Source organism: Manacus vitellinus, unplaced genomic scaffold (genome assembly GCF_001715985.3).
Source record: "Manacus vitellinus isolate BGI_N305 unplaced genomic scaffold, ASM171598v3 scaffold_1_pilon, whole genome shotgun sequence".
NCBI classification, from domain to species: Eukaryota; Metazoa; Chordata; class Aves; order Passeriformes; family Pipridae; genus Manacus; species Manacus vitellinus.
In genome coordinates, this window is record NW_021939396.1 from 51,480,315 (window position 1) to 51,490,750 (window position 10,436).

Genomic DNA, 10,436 nt, shown 5'->3' on the forward strand with positions numbered 1-10,436 from the left:
CTGCCAGCAGGGTATTGAATCCCTGTTTATACCATAGCTGCTCTGTTGCTGGCAGTGGTGGAATGCTGATCTTCTCCTTCTTCTTTAGAAAAGATTTAAAGGGTGTTGCGGTAACCAGGCATAGAGGTGTGAGACAGACAGCTATAATTACAGCTTAGTAGTCTGAACTCAGACATGTGAAATAAATGAAACTAATTGAAAGGTGGCTGAAATAGTTACCTTTAAAATCTGTTTATAAGAAAAAAAGCCTTGTAAGTTGTTTTACTTTTTTTTTTTTTTTTTTAAATTAGACTGCTTATCATCCAAGTTCTGCAAGAAAAAAACCCCAACCAACCAAACAACAAACCGCCATAATCTGGGAATAATTATTTCAGGATATTATGGAAAGTTTTTACTAATGCTGGTGCAGGTTCACGTGCATAGGTGAGTTCAGAGAGATTATCACTAGGGATCAGTGTCTAAGCTGTTCTCAGAACCGGCAGTAGTTAAATCGCAATCCTTGTGAATGTCTCAGTCTGCCTTGTCAAGGATGGGTTTTCCTGGCTTTAGAGATGGGGAGACCTGAGGTACAAGTGTTGAGGCAAATTTTTGGGAAGGGGCAGTTCAAGCACACACTGTCCTGTTTCTCATCGAGCCTTCCTTGGGCCTCGTCCAAGGTTTGGTTGTTTTTTTGTTGTTGTTGAATTTCAAAAATGCTGCTTAGTGTTGCTTAGAAATCTTTCATAGTCTTTTAAAGCACCTTCCTAAAGGCTTAGCTGTTGCCTTGTCTGTCCCTGAAGCTGAGTGTTGAACAGACAGAAAATGTGGCTGTTAGGTGTTTAACAGTGGAATGTGCTCACTGGGATTATAATGCCTGACCTTGGGCGAAGACAGTAAAGGGTTGGGGGGAAATATGCTAAACATTTGGGTGTGTTGCTTTTATAGTCCTGGAAGTGAGTGTCTGTTCCAAAAAAATTCTGTGGAGCCAGTGCTGTTCACTGTAAAAGAAAGCAAACAGTCCTAAAACTGTGTAGGTACTCTGCTAGTGGGGGTGTATATTGCTGTATTGGGTTTCTGTGGCAAGGTTTTGGTAGCAGAGGGACTACCAGGGTGGCTTGTCTGAGAAGCTGCCAGAAGCTTCCCCTTTGTCCAACACAGCCAATGCCAGCCAGCTCCAAGACAGACCCAAGGCTGAGCCCATCAGCATTGGTGGTAACACACACCTCTGGGATAAAACATGGTTAAGAAGGGGAAAAAGCTGCTGCAGAAGAGCAAATTGCAACTGCAGAATGAGAATACGTAAGTAACAACTCTGCAGACAGCAGGATCAGTGAAGAAGGCGGGGGATGAGGTGCTCCAGGCACTGGAGCAGGAATTCCTCTGCAGCCCATGGGGAAGGCCAGGGTGAGGCAGCTGTTCCCCTGCAGCCCATGGAGGACCATGGTTCAGCAGAGATCCCACACTGGACCAAGTAGATGCCTGGAGGAGGCTGTAACCCAGCAGGAAACCTGGGCTGGAGCAGGCTTCTGGCAGGACCTGTGGACCCGTGGAGAGGAGCCGATGCTGGAGAAGGTTTTCTGGCAGGACTTGTGACCCCGTGAGGAATCCATGTTGTAGCAGTCTGTTCCTGAAGGACTGCACCCCACGGAAGGGACCCATGCTGGAGTAGTTCATGAAGAATTGCAGCCCGTGGGAAGAACTTAGATTGGAGAAGTTCGTGAAGGACTGTTTCCCGTGGGAGGGATCCCATGCTGGAGCAGGGGAAGAGTGTGAGGAGTCCTTCCCCTGAGGAGGAAGGAGTAGCAGAGTCAATGTGTGATGAACTGATTGCAACTCCCATTCTCCATCCCCCTGCACTGTTTAGAGGGAGAGGAAATTGGGAATAGAATTAAGCCTGAGAAGAAGAGGGAGACGGGTGTGTGTGTTTTAAAATTTGATTTTACTTTTCATTATTCTATTCTGATTTGATTGGCAATAAATTAATTTCTGCAAGTAAAGTCTGTTTTGCCCATGATAGTAATTGGTGAGCAATCTCTTCCTGCCCATATCTTGACCCATGAGCCTTTCATTGTATTTTCTCTCCAAGGGGAATGATGGAGCAGCTTTGGTGGGCATCCGGCATCCAACCAGGGTCAAACCACCATAGTTGCTCTACCCATGGAAGTGGAAAAATATATTTCCATTGCTGCTTTGATAGCCCAGGTACAGGTGATACGGACAGCTACTCCCTGACTGCTTCAGAAGAGCCAAAGCACTTCTTTTTCTTTAAAACTTAAACATGTTCGACTCCTTCAAGTAAAGGTGCTTCAGTAATAGTAGACTGACTCAGAGGTTAAATCCAGTGCTGTGTTTTCACTCAAAATTAGTAAATGCTGTTATTACTGCTTTTCAGACTGCAGTAGACTTGTGCACTGGTATGAGGGCTGTTCTGAGGAATATTAGTAATGAGAATCTTAATTATAAAGATGGGGCTCTTTTTCTTAACAGTCGCGAGGTATTGCTTTAAATTGTTGTGTAGTTTATAGAACCATGTTTTAGAAAGGTTTAGGAAGAAAATCTGCAGAAAACAAAACTTGAACCCTGAGGTAAATAGAGGACCCTCTGGAGCTGTAATCACAGGTTTTAGAAAATGCAGCTTTGATGATGAAGTGAGTGATTTTTAGAAGGTGGGAGCTTGTGCAATGGTTATTTTTCCCTGATTGCCTTAATCATCTCCATCTAGTTTAAAATGTTGAAGTCATAAATACAAAATACCTGTTCCACACCTCAGTGGCTGGTGTCAAGTGAAGAAAACAGGAGTGTGGTAAGAAGAGATGGCCATGAGAAGGGTAAGATGGACTGCTTCAGAAGTGTCTTTGTGATGACTTTGTAGTCCCAGGACTATAGAAAGGTCTGTTAGAAAGGAGTGTATGTACTGCCTTCTTTCCAGACCTATGCTGGAAACTGCTCTGCCTTCTCCAGGAACGGGAATTTCTCTCCAGTTTTAGGATGTAAAGCCTCAAACATAGTGGTCGGCCTTGTAAAGAGAATGCCAGGAGAAGGATCTTCATTGTATTCATGCCCAGGATTGTCCAATCTCAGATTTCCAGTGCAGCCTTCAGCTTCGTGGCAGTGCTTTCAGACTGCACTTTCTTGTGTAATACCTGGAAATATTTTAGCCTTTGGGCCTCTCATTTCACATCCCAGCTCCAAGAAAATCAGAACAGATTGCTTTCCTGATTAGGTGAAATAATCTCTTCATCCTGCCTCCACAGGAAACAGGTTACAATGGCAAAGGAAGGTCAGTGTATTTGTGGAAAAACTTGTCTCTTTTAAGAGACAAAACGTACAGAGACAAGGTTTATGTGATTGCAGCATCTTTGTGCTGCTGCTCCCTGTGTGGATTTGAAATCTAATTCAAGCCACATTTGATAGAGAGGTGTGTGTTTCACAGACACCAATTACCTCCAATTAAAGGGAAAATTAGAGCTCAAATACAAGACATTTAAATTGAGGCTCTCATCCTGGGCAAACCTGCATGGTGAACTGGAAAGATGTGTGTCCTGCTTGCTGCTGTTGGACCAGTTAGTGCTGGCATCCTTGCCAAGCTGCCAGCATGGGCATAGATGAAATAGCCCAGCAGCTGCTCAGCACTTGTCAGTGATGTGGGTGAGAGATGAGTGGGTTACCAGGGAGCAGGTTATCAGTCACTGTGGGGTCTACAGCGGTCACCAGCGTAAGCTCATGGAGAGCCTGTGGAGGTGGGAGTGGGGTTTGATCTACTGGGAAGTGGGAAGGGGTGATGCAAGAAAACTGCTAAGTAACAAGTAAAAAATGCTAAAAATTGGTAGAAAGTATAACTCTTCATGTATGCATCCTCACTTCTCTGATCTGCTCTGTTCAGGTGCTTCAGAAACACTAATTCAATGACTGCAAACAGATGGGACAAGTTTGATGTTCAGAGTAACCATAACTGAGCTCAAAACTTCTTGTAGACCAGTGCTTTTATTTCTTTTTTTTGTTGTTTAAAAGGTGAACTGTGGATTTCTAAGTCCACTTCTAACAGTGTGTAGAGATTGTATTTGTGGAACTAGAGGTTTAGAAATGAAGCAGCCAATCAAAAGTAAACATGAACGTTTTCAGCAAGGCAACCAGCAGTGTATGGAAGGGACCTCCTGCTTTCCTTGGCTCTGCTCTGAGAGAGCAGCAGAGAAGAGCAGCACATGACCAGAGCCCTCTGGCACACGGCGCAGCTCGTTGGGTGAGCCACACAAACACTGACTGCCCTGTGGGCAGGTGTGACAGTGGGGTTATGCAAAACCATTGTGTGTGTCTGTGTATGTCCATATTTACATCTGAACACAAATCTTTCTTGGGTGCCTGTGTGCCAGTATGTGAGCTGGTGGTGGTTACAGCAGGCTGGGTTACTGTGGGACTTCACACAGTGTGATATGTTTGTAATCACTTCAGTTGCCTCTTATCTGTTTTATTCCTTCAATTTTTGATTTTTCAAATCCTTTTCAATTTATTTAAAATTGCTAATTTTGAAGGTGACTGAGTACAGAAACGCTTCCTTCCTTCTTGCCAAATGGGAGCCATCCTATCCAAAACCCATCTGAAATGCACGCAGCCTCTGCAAGTGTTAATTTGAGACCTTCAAAGAGAAACAGGAGGCTTAGGCAGGAGGATGCTGACACAAAGTGAACTTCCAACATTCAGAAGCAATTGCTGCTGCTTTTGTGAAGTCTAAAGATCTGTGCTGTCAGTGCAAAAGCAATTTTGGATTTAAGAAATTTGAATTTAGATTTTTAGAAATTAAGCTACTTTTATAAGAGATTCTTCCCAGTCTCTGAGTTCTGTATGCTCCATTCCATGTCACTAAATATGCATAGATATCTCTTAGTTCTGGTTAGAATCATGGAAACTAAAGCATATAACTGGGTGAAACAATAATAATGTAAAAATTTTAAATATATTTTAAATATATTCTAAAATTATAGTGTATCTGTCAAAGTTCAGTGCATATTTAGCGTATTTGAGAGTTTATGTTGCTCTTAGTTTTAGTGAGTGTGTGATACTCCTTATTAAAATTTTTGGTAATTCCCTGCATAAAGTACTTTCATATGAGCTACGTGTATATATCATTACAATTTTCAGTTGCCATCACCTATATATACATTTTTGAACAGATGCAGAATATGGATCAATGGGACATGCAAGGTTTACAGTTTAGTAACGGTATTCTCCTTCTATGGAAAAGGCAGAAATGGTTGCTGCAACTTAGACCATGCAATCATGTCCTCTGTATCCTTTACAGAGTGCAGAGAAGGGATTCCTTTAGTGCATACTGTGTAAGTTCAAGTTTTGCCCTGATTGGATGGTGCTGGGCATGCAGGAGGGGCTTCAGCTAAGGCTGGGGGGCAAAACTTCATTTTGGCATTTCCTAGCTCTTGCAAGGGTAACTTCACTTTTTTTTTCTGAGTGTAATTCTTGTGATTTCTTTCATCACTACTACTCCCGTGGATGGTGTGCCCCTCTGGTAAGGAGAGAGCATCACGTAGAATGAAACTGTAGTGATAGTCTCACTCTCAGGGAAGATTTGTAAAATATCTTCAACAGATGTTTTATTTTCTGTATGCTAAACCCATGGCCTCCGTAGAGAAACTGGCTTCATTACTCATACACGTTTTCTGTTAATTTGCCCAATTACAGAATCACACAATGGGTCAGGTAGAAAGGGACCACAGTGGTCCAATCCTGCTCAAGCAGGATCATCCCAGAGCACATGGCACGGGATTGTGTCCAGACATTTCTTGAATATCTCCAGTGAGGGAGACTCCATAACCTCTCTGGCCAATCTCTTCCAGTGCACAGTCACACAGTAAAGAAGTTCTTCCTCATGTGCAGGTGGAACTTCCTATACATCAGTTTCTGCCCGTTGCCTCTTGTCCTACTGCTTGGAGCCCCTGAGAAGAGCCTGTCTCCATCCTCTTGGCACTCCCTCTTTAGACACGAGGTCTCCTGCTGTCATCTCTTATTGAGGTTGAACAGTCCCAGCTCCCTCAGTCTTTCCTCCTAAGAGAGATGCTCCAGTCCTTTGATCCCGTCCTTTTGTAGCCCTCCACTGGACCCACTCCAGGAGCTCCATGTCTGTCTTGTACATTTACGCAGGCTCTGATGATCCTTTCGTGAGAGGTGGGCGTGTCGCCCTCTCACCTTGCTCCGCAGTTCCTGCTCTCCCATCCCAAGCGCTCCGAGTTAATCGCTATAACCAGCCCGAGGGGCAGCACGACGAGCCTGTCCTTACCTTGGGCTCTGCTGCTGCTCGTTGTTCTCCATGAAGGGGACAGAGCCTCACGGCCTGGCTGGGTTTGGGCTCCCCCATGATCGTGTCCCCGGTGGAGTTTGTCGGGGATACGCTGGAAGGAGAGGCGGCGTTCCGCAGTTTCCAGCCGCCAGATGGAGCTGTGTCCCCGGCCCTCGCCGCTCCCGGGCGGACCCACGGGCCGCGTCCCTTCTCCCGCCTCCCCGAGAGCCCGCGCTGGGGGCTCCTCTTGCGGCCGAGTGTCTAGGGGCTCGGGGGTCTCTTGTTTGTAGTGCTGAAACTATCAGTCGTGTTTGTTGGAAGATGCGGTTGCTTCCTGCAATGCCCTAGAGAGAGAATCCTAGAATGGCTGGGGTTGGAAAGGACCTTAAATATCGTCTCGTTCCTACCCCTCTGCCACGGGCACATTCCGCCAAACCAGGTTGCTCAAAGCCCCAACCAGCCTGGCCTTGAACACTTCCAGGGATGTGACATCCAGACCTTCTCTTGGCAACCTGTTCCAGTGCCTCACCACCCTGACAATAAAGAATTTCTTCCCAATACCCAATCTAAATCGACTCTCTGTCAGTTAAAAACCATTACTCCTTGTCCTAGCACAACAGTTCTTGCTAAAAAGTTTGTCCCCATCATTCTTATATGCCCCTTTTAGGTGCTGAGAGGCTGCAATAGGGTGTTCTTGGAGCCTTCGCCAGGCTGAACAGTGCCAAATCTCTCAGCATTTCCTCATAGGTGAGGTGCTCCAGCCTCTGATCATTTTTCTGCCCCTTTTCTTGACCTGCTCTTACAGGTCCATGTCTTTCTTGTGCTGAGCTGGATGCAGCACTCCAGGTGAGGTCTCGTATAGGGCAGTTAATACAGCTGATGCCCATACCTAATTCTGATTATTTTTGCGGGTTTTTGGTTGGTGCTAAAAGTAAAGTGATCCAGTAGTTGGGCATTTATTTAAAGAAATTCATGATGCATATGTCTGTACAGCAAGCATCTGTCCTCTGGATGAGAGTATGTAGGTTTGATCCTGGTTTTAATTTTGTGTGTGAAATTGCAGAATTCAGCAGGGATCCAATGCCCAACATCTTCAAGTGTAAACTTTTTTCTCCCCACTTTTTTTTTTTATTTATTCAAAACCAGCACTACCCTGCACAGCTTTCTTTCTCATTTTCCAACAGACTGTCTTGCAAATGACAGCAGACAAGGACCACTGTGGTTCTCATGGGAGAGGATGTTGGGAATTGTGCCTGCCTGCTTTGAGGTGGTGATCATGGGCAGTTCCCATCATTGGATGACACGCAGGAATTAATTGCTGTCCTTGGGGCTTGGTAGTACCATAGCTAGAATCTATCTGATGGACTGGTTCCACACCTTGGAACAGACTTATGAAGAAGATGGATGGGCAGAAGGTGCCTGATAAATAATTGCTCAGGCCAATAGCTACCTTGGCTATTAAGAGAGTTGAGGTTTGATTCCTCAAAGCTGTGTTCGTCTCTGCTTGATTCAAAAGTGGAGTTCTTTATTATTATTTATTGCTGGTAGCAATGGCTGTGAAAAAAACCCAGCAGTGATTGCACTAGGGGAGAAGACTAGAAGGAAAAAATACTTGTAGGAAGAGAGAAAATTATGGAAAATTAATGAACTTGAATGAACCGGAATGAGTGGTGCTGGTTTTTATTACATGGTCTTCCCCGTTGTGTCAGGACTGAGTAAATTATGCCAAGCAGAAGCTTGCATAATCTTGCAATAAATTGCCTGGACTCATCGATACTCACCGCTTTGTGTGGAAGGGAGGCCATTTCACAGGCTGTGGCTACTGCACTCAGAGTACCTTGTAATTTAGGGCACTCTTCCTGAAAACAGAGCTCATCTTTCAGGGATCTCCTGAGTCACTTGTAAAAACTCAGAAACTGGTCAACTATAAAGCTTTTGATGGTGGCAGTAGAAGGCTCACTGATTGCATTTCACCTCTTTCTGTGTGAAACTGCAAAACACTCAGGAAAGATGCTTTTGTTATCCTGTGGCTTGCTTTCCCTTCACAGTTCATTTCAGGTTTTTCTTTCAAGAAAAGTGTCCTTTCAAATCCCTCCGTGCTCCTTCCCCCAGGCCATAGCCCTTAAAGCAACCGAGATGCAATAGCAGAGCAACAGTGCTGGTTTGTTCATTTACATCTCATTTATGAAAAACACGTGGTTTCTGTTGAACCATACCTTTTGTGCTGACACAGCTGCTCTGACCGTACTCTCCCTGCAAGCCAACACCATCGTTACTCACTGAGCACTTACAGCCCCGTAAGGCAACCTGAAGATATGCTGTGAAACCCAAATCATCACAGCTGTATCGATCAGAGCTGTTTCTAATGACAGACGTGTCTGTTTTGTCTGAAACAAAAAATGTTTTCCTGTGTATATAGTAAGAAATTATCTTTTCTGTGCACAAGTTACTCAACAGATGGGGTTTTGGCTGTTGCTTTCTGAGGCACCTATCATGTTTTTACAGGTAGAAAGCCAACAGAACAGGAAACTAACATGTAGAGGAGGCAAAGAAATCTTAAAGTTTTCAGTTAGGCTTTTTTTTTTATTTCAATCAATAGTTTAACAAGTGCTTAAACTTCCCCAGCAGTTTAATCTGGAACACAGTTGAGAAGAAAAATATCTTCTATAGCTTTACAAAAATAAAAAGATTTTTTTTCTTTTAAAATCCTACACTTTAGGCAAGCACACTCCAACTCAAGCAAGATAGACATTATATCTTAAAATAGAGACTTCTGTTAATAGAAATGACATTTTACCCCAGGGCAGCAGGCACAATATGTAAATGGTATAGAAACAGAGTAAGAACACTTGTTTTGGCTTTTCTGATCCCTTTTGTCCTATTTCTTAAACAGAACCTGTTAAACCAATTGGCCTAAGAGTTTCTTCAGGTTACCATTTCTTCTGTCAGGTAGCTTCTTGAGTAGGATATTACTGAGGGAAAAGTTTTCACCTGTCTTGGTAACACTGGCAATTACTGAAGATACCAACATTAATGGTTTCATTTTTTTAAAGCTTGTGCATTTCAGCAAGGGACAAATCACTCAGTTTGTAGGTCTTCCACTGCTAAACCACTTCCAGCTTAACTTCTTTAGCAGCCATGGCTGCCAGCATATGAGGTCAGGTTGGAGAAATAAAATGAGTGTAATATATTGTGTCACAAATGTATGTGGTACTGTGGAGCAGTTAATTTAGTGTGTGATGAAACCAAAAGATTGGATAAGCTTTAGCTCCTCATTCTGTGCCTGTAAACAAGGAGAAGCCTCACAGAGAGTATGGATTGGCACATAAACTATGCACTCTGTAGACTTACAGCTTTGTCCAACTTGACTCGTATTGGCTAACAGAAAAATAAAAAATATATAAGCACATGGAGGGAAGCTGGTGCTGCATAGGCTAAGAACCCAGATGATAAAATTATGTTTCTGGACAACACTACAAATGAACTACAGGAGTCCCCAGTTAGATTTCTTGTACTGCATTATGAAGACCTTTTTAAATACTTCCTTTTTAAGTGTCTTTAAATGGCAGGGGAAAAAGATCATTTATTATACAATTTGTACATTGAGCCACATTTGCATGTAGTCTAACCATAAACCTTGGAAAACCCAGGCAAGTCTGTGATTCAAAACAGCTGAGACATGAATGTGCTTTTGGAGGTAAGAACTAGACAGAGCTTTCTCTTGAAACTTATGTAATATTTCTGACATTAGGCAATTTACAGAGGAGCCACATAGTGCTAACCTGTAGATGATTTCCCTGATGAATACAGAAGATCATGCTGTGGAGCAGTTCCTTTGCTCTCTGCTTCAGTCCTGCATCACAAGCACATGCTGATTTCAGCTGGGATTGAGTTGTGTGTGGCACTTGCATGGGGAATGGACGTGGTCTGACAACTCCTAGCCATTGATATTTTTTCAGAGATAGCACTGCCTGACCTGGGAATGGTCAACATTGGTAGAAGCAGCTTTCCTTTGTGATCTAAGGAACATCACGCCATACCCATCCTCTTTAATAAAAACTAACATGAATTCACTCATGCTGCTAGGTCTCAAACAGAAGTCAGAAATTACACTAATGGTCAAGGGACTTGTTTGACTGTAATAGCTCAGTAACCCATTTGGATGCTGACT